The following is a 10,000-nucleotide window of genomic DNA, read 5'->3' on the forward strand; positions in this document are numbered from 1 at the left end:
TTACAACTCTTCAAGCCAAAAGGATCGATAGGCGTGCTTACAGTCGCATGTCTCTATCGTACGAACATCGAGATCAAGCCAGCTTTTTGCCCTTTTGCATCTACTAACGCGAGGTTCGTGTTCCCGCGAGGCTGGCATTATGACCACCTGCGTTATTCTTTGACAGATGTATCCGCCCCATTCAACCTCCCCCGCTGGGCAGTGTCCCCCTCGAATCGGATCACGCGACGGGAGTTTAAAACGGCGATCGGCCAGGCCCTCACTCCAGATCTTACACGCTTTTGCTCTATCCCGACCTTTCCGCTCCGTTTTCTCTAACCCCTTTCATCTCTCCGCCTAACCGAGTAAAGTAGGAACCGATGAAAGGTAGTGGTCTTTCAACACACCGGCGATGTTGCCATCCTTCAGTCTCCCCACTTATGCTACACCTCATGTTCTCTTACAGTGCCAGACTAGAGTCAGCCTCAACAGGGTTCCTTCTTTTCCCCTTTCCTCCCCGTTAGGAGGTTTTTTCCAAGCCCGTTCCCTTGGCAGTGGTTTCGCTAGACAGTAGATAGGGACAGTGGGAATCTCGTTAATCCATTCATGCGCGTCACTAATTAGATGACGAGGCATTTGGCTATGTTTCGTCTACGGTGCGCGACGACTGCTACAAAATCACAGTCGCCAAGTCGCCACCGACAACGATATTGCAGAGCTGTTTACTGTTGGTGTTCGCAGTCAACACCCTGGAGCGTGAAGGTCGGAGCTAGCCAAAGGCAGCTCGTACTTCACCTCGACCATTCACGCAATCATTCAATCTAATCTCGCGCGATTGATGCGGAGGCCCCCAACTCTACGCGCCATCCATCATGCACCACCAGATGAGGCCACGTTCCGCCTTCCTTCGTTATAACGCGATGTCATTGCGTTAAAACGTTTCCAGTTCAGCCATGAGCCCCACAAAAACTCGAGTCGTCAACGTTCGGAGCTGGGCGGACGTTAAACCCAGCTCTCGCAACTCAGACTCGCTTCGCGAGCTCCAGACACCTCGCCACGAAATTGTAATGGCGGTAAAACGAACATTATTTCGAGGGTACTCCTGTGCGCTCCGCCACAGCGGCTGCCAGATCATTACATGATCGGTACTTCTCCACCTTACGCTCGTGGGACATCTCCAACGCGGTTTCGCTAGACACTACTTGCGCGTCTACGACCACTGCCTCACCACCCTTAGCGATGGTCAGGTCGGGCCGCCTCCGGCCGGCAGACGTCGAATACGCTTGTTTGTTCCGCATCGACGCGCCATCCCTTCTGCTGTAAATAGCCACCAACTTGACGGCATAGGTCGTCATGCCGCAGGATTCTCCCTCCGTGCGTTCTGAAGCAGCGTTGCACGCAGTGAGCCGGCGTCTCGGTTTCGGGACAACCGGCACGACAGCGATTATCGCGCCCATCACGACCTCGGGAGCATCTCGCTCTAGACGGTATGCAGTTAGCCCGTATGTGGTGATAGTGCACGTAGTCGGCACCTGGAATGGCATCGGCGCCAGCCGATACCCAGTAGGAGCTCAGGTTGGAGGCCGCAACCTCTCTGAGTCCACTCCCATCGCACGACTCGCGCAACCAGGCCGCACACTGCTGTCTGAGCTCAGCGGTTGTAGTCACTCTATGGCCCCGCACTCGCATCTGGTTTTCACACCAGACAAGCTGCCTAGCCACATACGTGGTTTCGGCAGCCCGCGCATGCTGCGGGCAGAGTACTCCGACACAACCACAACCGCTGCAGTCGGTTATGCTTCAGAATTGGGATCAAAGTTCTCAATAGAGGCATTCCAAGCCCGCCACTCTGTATCGGCGCATGCAGGTATCCAGCAGGAACATCATGGGGAAAACGCAGCCATCGTCGCACCGCAGTGCGTACGATGATATCCTTACCCTTGAGGGTTTTGGCCGAGACCGTACCCACTGTCCATCGGTGATAATACCGTGGAAGGAGACAGTCACGCAACAACCTCAGCCGCTGTTGCGGCTTAAGAGGTGCCCTCGTGAGTTGCTCGATGGCCTGAGCTAAGGGTGGATCGCTTGCGAGTTCCCTAGCACCTGTGTACTCGCAGCCCAGATACGTCCAGACATCGACCAGGGATCTTTGCGGTATCATCGCTCCCCCCACGGTGAAATAAGGTGTGGTGTCCACCTTCACCTTCTTGTCTCTGCCGGACGCCACCATGGACAGCACTCCGGTCTTTCTCGCGTTGATGATCTCGAGCCCATTTCGCATAAAGGCGTCATGAAGCCGTGTCAAGTTCTCCTGCAGCCCATCTCTGGTAGAGGCCAGGAGCACAATGTCGTCTGCGTAGCCCAGTGCATTGATAAGCCGGCCACCCAACCGATAGCCAACGTCCTCCGAGAGAATTCCTAGTGCTCTATCTACGACCAGATTGAACAGCAGGGGCGACAACGGATCACCCTGTCTCACGCCACGGCCGATCTTGATGGCCGACACTTCCTTAGCGCTGACCCCCTGCAACTCGGTCAGCGCATTCGAATAGACAGCCCTTACGTACTCTCTAAACTCCCGAGGGAGCCCCAGCTCATCGAGAGTCGTATGAATAGCAGCGTGCGCAACCGTATCGAAAGCTTTCGACAGATCGACGCACGCCACATGCAGAGAACGACAGCGCCTCCGGGCGTCCCAAAGCACGGATGAAAGGACTGTGGGATCCGCGAAAAAGAATCGGGCCTTCGGGTGACTAGACCGGGACTCGAACCCGGAACCTTCCGCTTGCCGGGCGACTGCTCTAACCATTAAGCTACCTAGGCCCTCTGCCTAACCTTCTCGCATCACCCACTTATGCGTTATGGAGGAGTCCCGATACTACATTCGGCCGTCCTGAATTGACATTCGCCCTCGAATGTCGCCACGCGCTAGTGCCACTGGGCTTTTGGGCCTCTTTCCCACCCCCAGCCGACACCCGCAAACCGTCTCTAACATCGTTTTTGCCTCGTGCAGACCGAATCCTGCCTCCATCCCGGACGAGCCCCCAAATGTGGGATCCGCGAAAAAGAATCGGGCCTTCGGGTGACTAGACCGGGACTCGAACCCGGAACCTTCCGCTTGCCGGGCGACTGCTCTAACCATTAAGCTACCTAGGCCCTCTGCCTAACCTTCTCGCATCACCCACTTACGCGTTATGGAGGAGTCCCGATCCTACACTCGGCCGTCCTGCACTGACATTCGCCCTCGAATGTCGTCACGCGCCAGTGCCACTGGGCTTTTGGGCCTCTTTCCCACCCCCAGCCGACACCCGCAAACCGTCTCTAACATCGTTTTTGCCTCGTGCAGACCGAATCCTGCCTCCATCCCGGACGAGCCCCCAAATGTGGGATCCGCGAAAAAGAATCGGGCCTTCGGGTGACTAGACCGGGACTCGAACCCGGAACCTTCCGCTTGCCGGGCGACTGCTCTAACCATTAAGCTACCTAGGCCCTCTGCCTAACCTTCTCGCATCACCCACTTATGCGTTATGGAGGAGTCCCGATCCTACACTCGGCCGTCCTGCACTGACATTCGCCCTCGAATGTCGTCACGCGCCAGTGCCACTGGGCTTTTGGGCCTCTTTCCCACCCCCAGCCGACACCCGCAAACCGTCTCTAACATCGTTTTTGCCTCGTGCAGACCGAATCCTGCCTCCATCCCGGACGAGCCCCCAAATGTGGGATCCGCGAAAAAGAATCGGGCCTTCGGGTGACTAGACCGGGACTCGAACCCGGAACCTTCCGCTTGCCGGGCGACTGCTCTAACCATTAAGCTACCTAGGCCCTCTGCCTAACCTTCTCGCATCACCCACTTATGCGTTATGGAGGAGTCCCGATACTACAGGACTGTGACGTTCTCACATACCCCGTCCACCGGCCGGAACCCCCTTTGGCGCCTGTCGAAGATGTCGAGGGCTGCCAATCTCTTTGCCAATATCTTGTGGAAGTGTCTTATTATAACGGATCCTATGCTGAGAGGTCGGTACTCCGTCGGACCTGGCCGATCGGACATACCCCCCTTCTCAAGGAATACCGTTCTGGTTGTGGCGATTGATGAGGGGATCGTCTCTGCCAGGAGCAGCAGATTGAACAGAAGCGCACGAAGAATCGCAGGAACAGCGTTCCACATCCTCGGCGTAATCTGGTCCAATCCGGGCGCAGTGCCAGTCCTTACGGAAATCCTGTTCACCTCTGCAGGTGTTACAGGATCCCAGAGCAAGGTCTTATCCGCCACAGGAACTGGATCCGTGGCAGCGCCATCGCCGAGACCTTCGAGGTGAATCCCTCTCGGGCCCGACGTACGGCCCCGGCCAGCACTCGCAGCCTGTGCCGCCTCCCCAAACGACTCACGCAAGTCCGTCATGTTTCCATCCGCACCGCTGGAGGCCTCCATAATGGGGCGCCAGCAGTTAAGGAATTCGACAGCAGACGGCCTCTCGCGCACCGAGTCGCCCTCGAGGATACGCGACAAACAGGACTTCTTGTTCTTTCTGTAGAGGGATTGCACAATTGCATACTCCCTCTTTCTCTTCTGCTCCTTGCTCTCTCGTTTAACTGGAGGACAGTGCTTCTTTGCCGAAACGCGTTGCGGAGGGCGCACTTGTAGCGGCCGAGGGAAGATCATGCCCAGCCATCTTTCGATAGCCAAGACGTCGACCCTCCCCGCCGTCAGAGCATCTCTTGCCGTGCCAGCAAGAGTATCAGCCTCGTAGCTACGGAACGCCGCACTCTGCTCTACGAGTGATTGTATCTTGTCCCGTAGCCTCTGAGAACTTTGTTCAGGGGGAGGCTGATGTGCGCTTTGATCGTCAGTACTAGCCTCAATGGCCGCAGGAATGGTGTCGGCTCGTGTCATCACCGCACCATCCCTATCGCCCTCATCGATCACAATCGCGCGACGCGATTGGATCTCTTGGCAGAAGTCTCTAACCATCACTCGGTAAGGCTCCTGTCGCCGTTTACCCTTGATGGCTTCGAGACTCCTATTGGGGAACCTTGTCTCCAGATACTGGTTAATGAAAGGTTCCCCGGCTAAGGTGCCTTCAGCCTCAGCGCGTGCCATGAGTCTAGTTTCCTCCACTGACCATCTGGCCTTTACGCGGTCAACATTGATAGCACTGTTGGCTTGTAGTGGGTGTGCACGTACTTTGTGGACACCAAGACCACGCATGTTCCGGAATCTCGCCGAACAATGCTCACAGCTGACCATCTCCTCCTCTAGGCTGTCCACTTCAGCCTGGCTGGTCCTTATAGTGGTTCGCGACGGACCAGCTGCGACCCCGTCAGGGTCCTCCGCACCTCTCGCGCGCTCACTCAAGCGAGCACTCGCACGCAGACCCCGGGCCATCCGAGAACCCGGGACATCAGATTCATTCTTAACTTTATCCATATTAACTGCGTGTAGGGGGGCAAACGGATTGACAACCGAGAGCCCCCCAAGAAACCCCGGTCTTTCTTGGCCCCACAACTCACCATGACCGTAGGCGCATGGGCCGAAGCCCTTAGGGGCGCACTTCGCTGTACACTCTCTTAGTCGACACCTACCGAGTCTAAACTTCCAAAGTAGGGCCGTTTCCGGGAGTACCACGAGGAGGTGGAGGTACAACTTGGACGTGAGAGGCTGAAGGTCCTTACTAGAGGACTTCGTTGGCGCATCACGAACCAACCACGACTCTCTCTAAGTACCATCGCGGCGTGTTGCTTTGAGGACCGAGAGAGTCATAGTTACTCCCGCCGTTTACCCGCGCTTGCTTGAATTTCTTCACGTTGACATTCAGAGCACTGGGCAGAAATCACATTGCGTCAACACCCGCGAGGGCCATCGCAATGCTTTGTTTTAATTAGACAGTCGGATTCCCCTAGTCCGTGCCAGTTCTGAGCTGAGCGTTGAATGGCGGCCGAAGAGGACGACCACGACGGCTCGCGCCGCCACGGAAGCCTCGCAGCAAGGAAGATCCGCGGGAGGCCAAGGCACGGGACCGAGCTCGGATCCCGGGACCGGCGCGAGAACGCCGACCGTTCACCTCGCCCAGGCCCGGCACGTCAGCCAGACCCGCTTCCCGACCAAGCCCGACACGCCCCGCTCCTCAGAGCCAATCCTTATTCCGAAGTTACGGATCCAATTTGCCGACTTCCCTTACCTACATTATTCTATCGACTAGAGGCTCTTTACCTTGGAGACCTGCTGCGGATATGGGTACGAACCGGCGCGACACCTCCACGTGGCCCTCTCCTGGATTTTCAAGGTCCGAGGGGAAGATCCGGACACCGCCGCAACTGCGGTGCTCTTCGCGTTCCAAACCCTATCTCCCTGCTAGAGGTTTCCAGGGAACTCGAACGCTTATACAGAAAAGAAAACTCTTCCCGGATCTCCCGACGGCGTCTCCAGGTCATTTTGGGTTACCCCGACGAACACTCTTACGAGGGCCCGAATTGTATGCGGTTCCGCTGCCGGGTTCCGGAATAGGAACCGGATTCCCTTTCGCCCGACGGGCGTGTGTCCTTCGTATAATATTTATTATTATTTCTCGACACTCGAGTATATTGTACGCCGTCATTGACATAGGATTTCTCCTAGGGCTTAGGATCGACTGACTCGTGTGCAACGGCTGTTCACACGAAACCCTTCTCCACGTCAGTCCTCCAGGGCCTCGCTGGAGTATTTGCTACTACCACCAAGATCTGCACCGACGGCGGCTCCAGGCAGGCTCGCGCCCAGACCCTTCTGCGCTCACCGTCGCGACCCTCCTACTCGTCAGGGCTTCGTGACGACGCGAGAGAAGACTAACGCCCGCTCCCGGTTGCCGCCCCACTTGCCGCTGACGGCAGAGTATAGGCTCGACGCTTCAGCGCCATCCATTTTCAGGGCTAGTTGCTTCGGCAGGTGAGTTGTTACACACTCCTTAGCGGATTCCGACTTCCATGGCCACCGTCCTGCTGTCTTAAGCAACCAACGCCTTTCATGGTGTCCCATGAGCGTCGAGTTGGGCGCCTTAACTCTGCGTTTCGTTCATCCCACAGCGCCAGTTCTGCTTACCAAAAATGGCCCACTTGGCACTCTGATCCGAAGATGCTCGTGGCTTCATAATTCAAGAAAGCCAGAGATCTCACCCATTTAAAGTTTGAGAATAGGTTGAGGTCGTTTCGGCCCCAAGGCCTCTAATCATTCGCTTTACCAGATGAGACTCGCGCGCGTTCCGTGCGGAACGGCCGAGTGCCAGCTATCCTGAGGGAAACTTCGGAGGGAACCAGCTACTAGATGGTTCGATTAGTCTTTCGCCCCTATACCCAGTTCCGACGATCGATTTGCACGTCAGAATCGCTACGGACCTCCATCAGGGTTTCCCCTGACTTCGTCCTGACCAGGCATAGTTCACCATCTTTCGGGTCCCAACGTGTACGCTCTGGGTGCGCCTCTTCTCGCGATGAGAACGAGACGCCCCGGGAGTGCGAGGCCGCATCGCGACGCGGCCCATCCTCCCTAGGTCGACGGCCAGGGCCGACCTTCACTTTCATTACGCCTTTAGGTCTCGCGACAAGTCCCAATGACTCGCGTACATGTTAGACTCCTTGGTCCGTGTTTCAAGACGGGTCCTAAGAGTACCCAAAGCAGTAGCGTCGCCGACCGGTATCGGTCTCCCGCGAGACCGCGGGAGACGTTCGCAGGCCTGTCGAAGGTGTACCGTACTGTAACCAACAGCGGGCCAGGACCGGGGACGGCGCGAAGTCCGTAACCTCCGAGTACCGTGGCGCGCGCTTGCGACGGTCTCGACGCACCGTGAATAGTGCGGCCTGATACCTTGCGCGTACCGCCGAGCAGCCGGCCGGGCGACCGAGGGTTTGTCGCGTGCCGTTTTACCGGCGACGCGACAGACACCGCACCCGGGCCGTAGACCGACACCCAGCGGGTCGCGACGTTCTACTTGGGGAGAAGTGCACGACGACGAGCGCCGGACATCGGCGCACGGTAGCGTGCCCGCGCGCGAGCCGCAAGGACTCCGCGGGACATCGCCGACCGACGCGAAGCCAGCGCCGCTGACGATGAATCTCCCCGTTCGATCTTTTGGGTTTCTTAGGTTTACCCCTGAACGGTTTCACGTACTCTTGAACTCTCTCTTCAAAGTTCTTTTCAACTTTCCCTCACGGTACTTGTTCGCTATCGGTCTCGTGGTCGTATTTAGCCTTAGATGGAGTTTACCACCCACTTAGAGCTGCACTCTCAAGCAACCCGACTCTAAGGAGAGATCCTCCCGAGGCGCGCACCGGTCGCTACGGGCCTGGCACCCTCTACGGGTAAGTGGCCCCATTCAAGATGGACTTGGACGCGACGCGGCACCTCGGGATAAGCGGATCCTCCCAAACACCACATTTCCCTGCGGCGGAACCGCGGGATTCGGTGCTGGGCTCTTTCCTGTTCGCTCGCCGCTACTAAGGAAATCCTGGTTAGTTTCTTTTCCTCCGCTTAATAATATGCTTAAATTCAGCGGGTAATCTCGCCTGCTCTGAGGTCGTCGCATAGTGAGTTTTCGTAGCCGTTTGCCTCCTCCGCGTCGCTCATCGTCGTCTCTCCTCTATAATATATATTATAAGAGGGAGAGAGAGAGAGCGTCGAACGAGAGAGCAGCAGCGGCAGCACACGAAATACGCGAGAAGGCAAATCGCCGGGGCGCTAACCGCACACACACTCGTTGGTGGTAATGGAGACGATATATCGCGGGGTTCGAGATTCTCGGCTCTCCCTTTTCTCTTTTATATACGAAATTCGGGCGGAATCGATTCGACGAGTACACGACGCGGCGCGCCGGTCCCCTTTTTTTCGCTTTACGAAAATTTCGTGGACTCGGACACGCGGTCGGCTCGCGATTCAAAACCCTTCTCCGTAAAGAGGTAAAGGATTACGAATGCTCTCTCCGCCGGACGACGACGCGCCGTATATTTCTCCGTAATACCGTTATGTGTGCGGGCAAGGGCGCCTCGGCATAAGACGCGCGAGCGCTATCGCACCGAGAGACGCGGCACAGAGTGCGAGAGCAGTCCGGTCAGTCTGTGTGATGTACGGAGAGGAGAGACGGTGAGACAAGCGCTACCTACTTTCGGGAGACAACGACGCACGCGCCGCTCTAGGGAAAGCGGTGCCATTCACCGTCCTGACCCTTTTTTTGGCCGTTTGTTGCTCCCTTCGCGCGCGCTCTTACTCTCATCCCATTTCTCCTCGGCTCTCGCGTACACACACGACTTGGATACACAAACACGCTCCCCCTCTTAATTCGCGCAGCATTCTCTGGGCGCGCGTTCGCCAACGTTTTACACGCTTGTGCGCTTCTCCTCCTCATTATTATTATTATTATTTCGGTGTGTCATTTCAGACGACGCCAGGATTTGCACCGCGGCCGGTCGGCGCGGCACAGACACCTCGGGCGAACGTCCAACGATCGCTCGTACGCCCATTGTAAGCGTTGCACAGGGCACAGGCGACGCGCGCGCCATTCTCTGGTCGCCCGCGTCGTGGCCGTGCGCGCTTTTCGGGCGCAAGCAGTTTAGGGGTACTAAAACGACCCTCAGCCAGGCGTGGTCCGGGAATTGTATCCGTGGACCGCAATGTGCGTTCGAAATGTCGATGTTCATGTGTCCTGCAGTTCACAAGTTGACGCGCAATTAGCTGCGTTCTTCATCGACCCACGAGCCAAGTGATCCACCGTTCAGGGTAATCGTTCGAAATTTTTGCGTTCGCGAAGAAACGCGCTTCTCGTTCAACCATCGTGGTTCTCTTCTCTCGGACGAGAGAGAGAGAATAATCGTGGTGGCTCTTCGATCAGCCTGTCCGCGCGCGTCCGAGGACGCGCGCGGACCGCCGCCTCCCGCCAGGGAAGGCTACGGCACAAAGATAGAGTTGTGTGTTTCTCGTTCGGAGCGTCTCTCCCGCAACGGGAGAGCCGGGGCGGAAGCTCTTTGAAGAAACCGTCGGACCGACACAGTTGACAGA

General features: G+C 57.0%; 1 non-coding gene and 1 pseudogene across 1 annotated transcript; both read right to left on the reverse strand.

The window, feature by feature from the left end:
- Window positions 1–6,173: 6,173 nt before the first annotated feature.
- LOC146720116 (large subunit ribosomal RNA) lies at window positions 6,174–8,505 on the reverse strand (annotated as a pseudogene).
- A 1,064-nt stretch (window positions 8,506–9,569) lies between these two features.
- LOC146720117 (5.8S ribosomal RNA) lies at window positions 9,570–9,724 on the reverse strand. The gene has a single exon (XR_014926206.1). It is a non-coding gene; the product is annotated as a 5.8S ribosomal RNA (ribosomal RNA).
- Window positions 9,725–10,000: the final 276 nt, after the last annotated feature.

This window comes from Nylanderia fulva, unplaced genomic scaffold (genome assembly GCF_048542155.1).
Source record: "Nylanderia fulva isolate GAGA-0341 unplaced genomic scaffold, ASM4854215v1 Scaffold777, whole genome shotgun sequence".
Classification (NCBI taxonomy): Eukaryota; Metazoa; Arthropoda; class Insecta; order Hymenoptera; family Formicidae; genus Nylanderia; species Nylanderia fulva.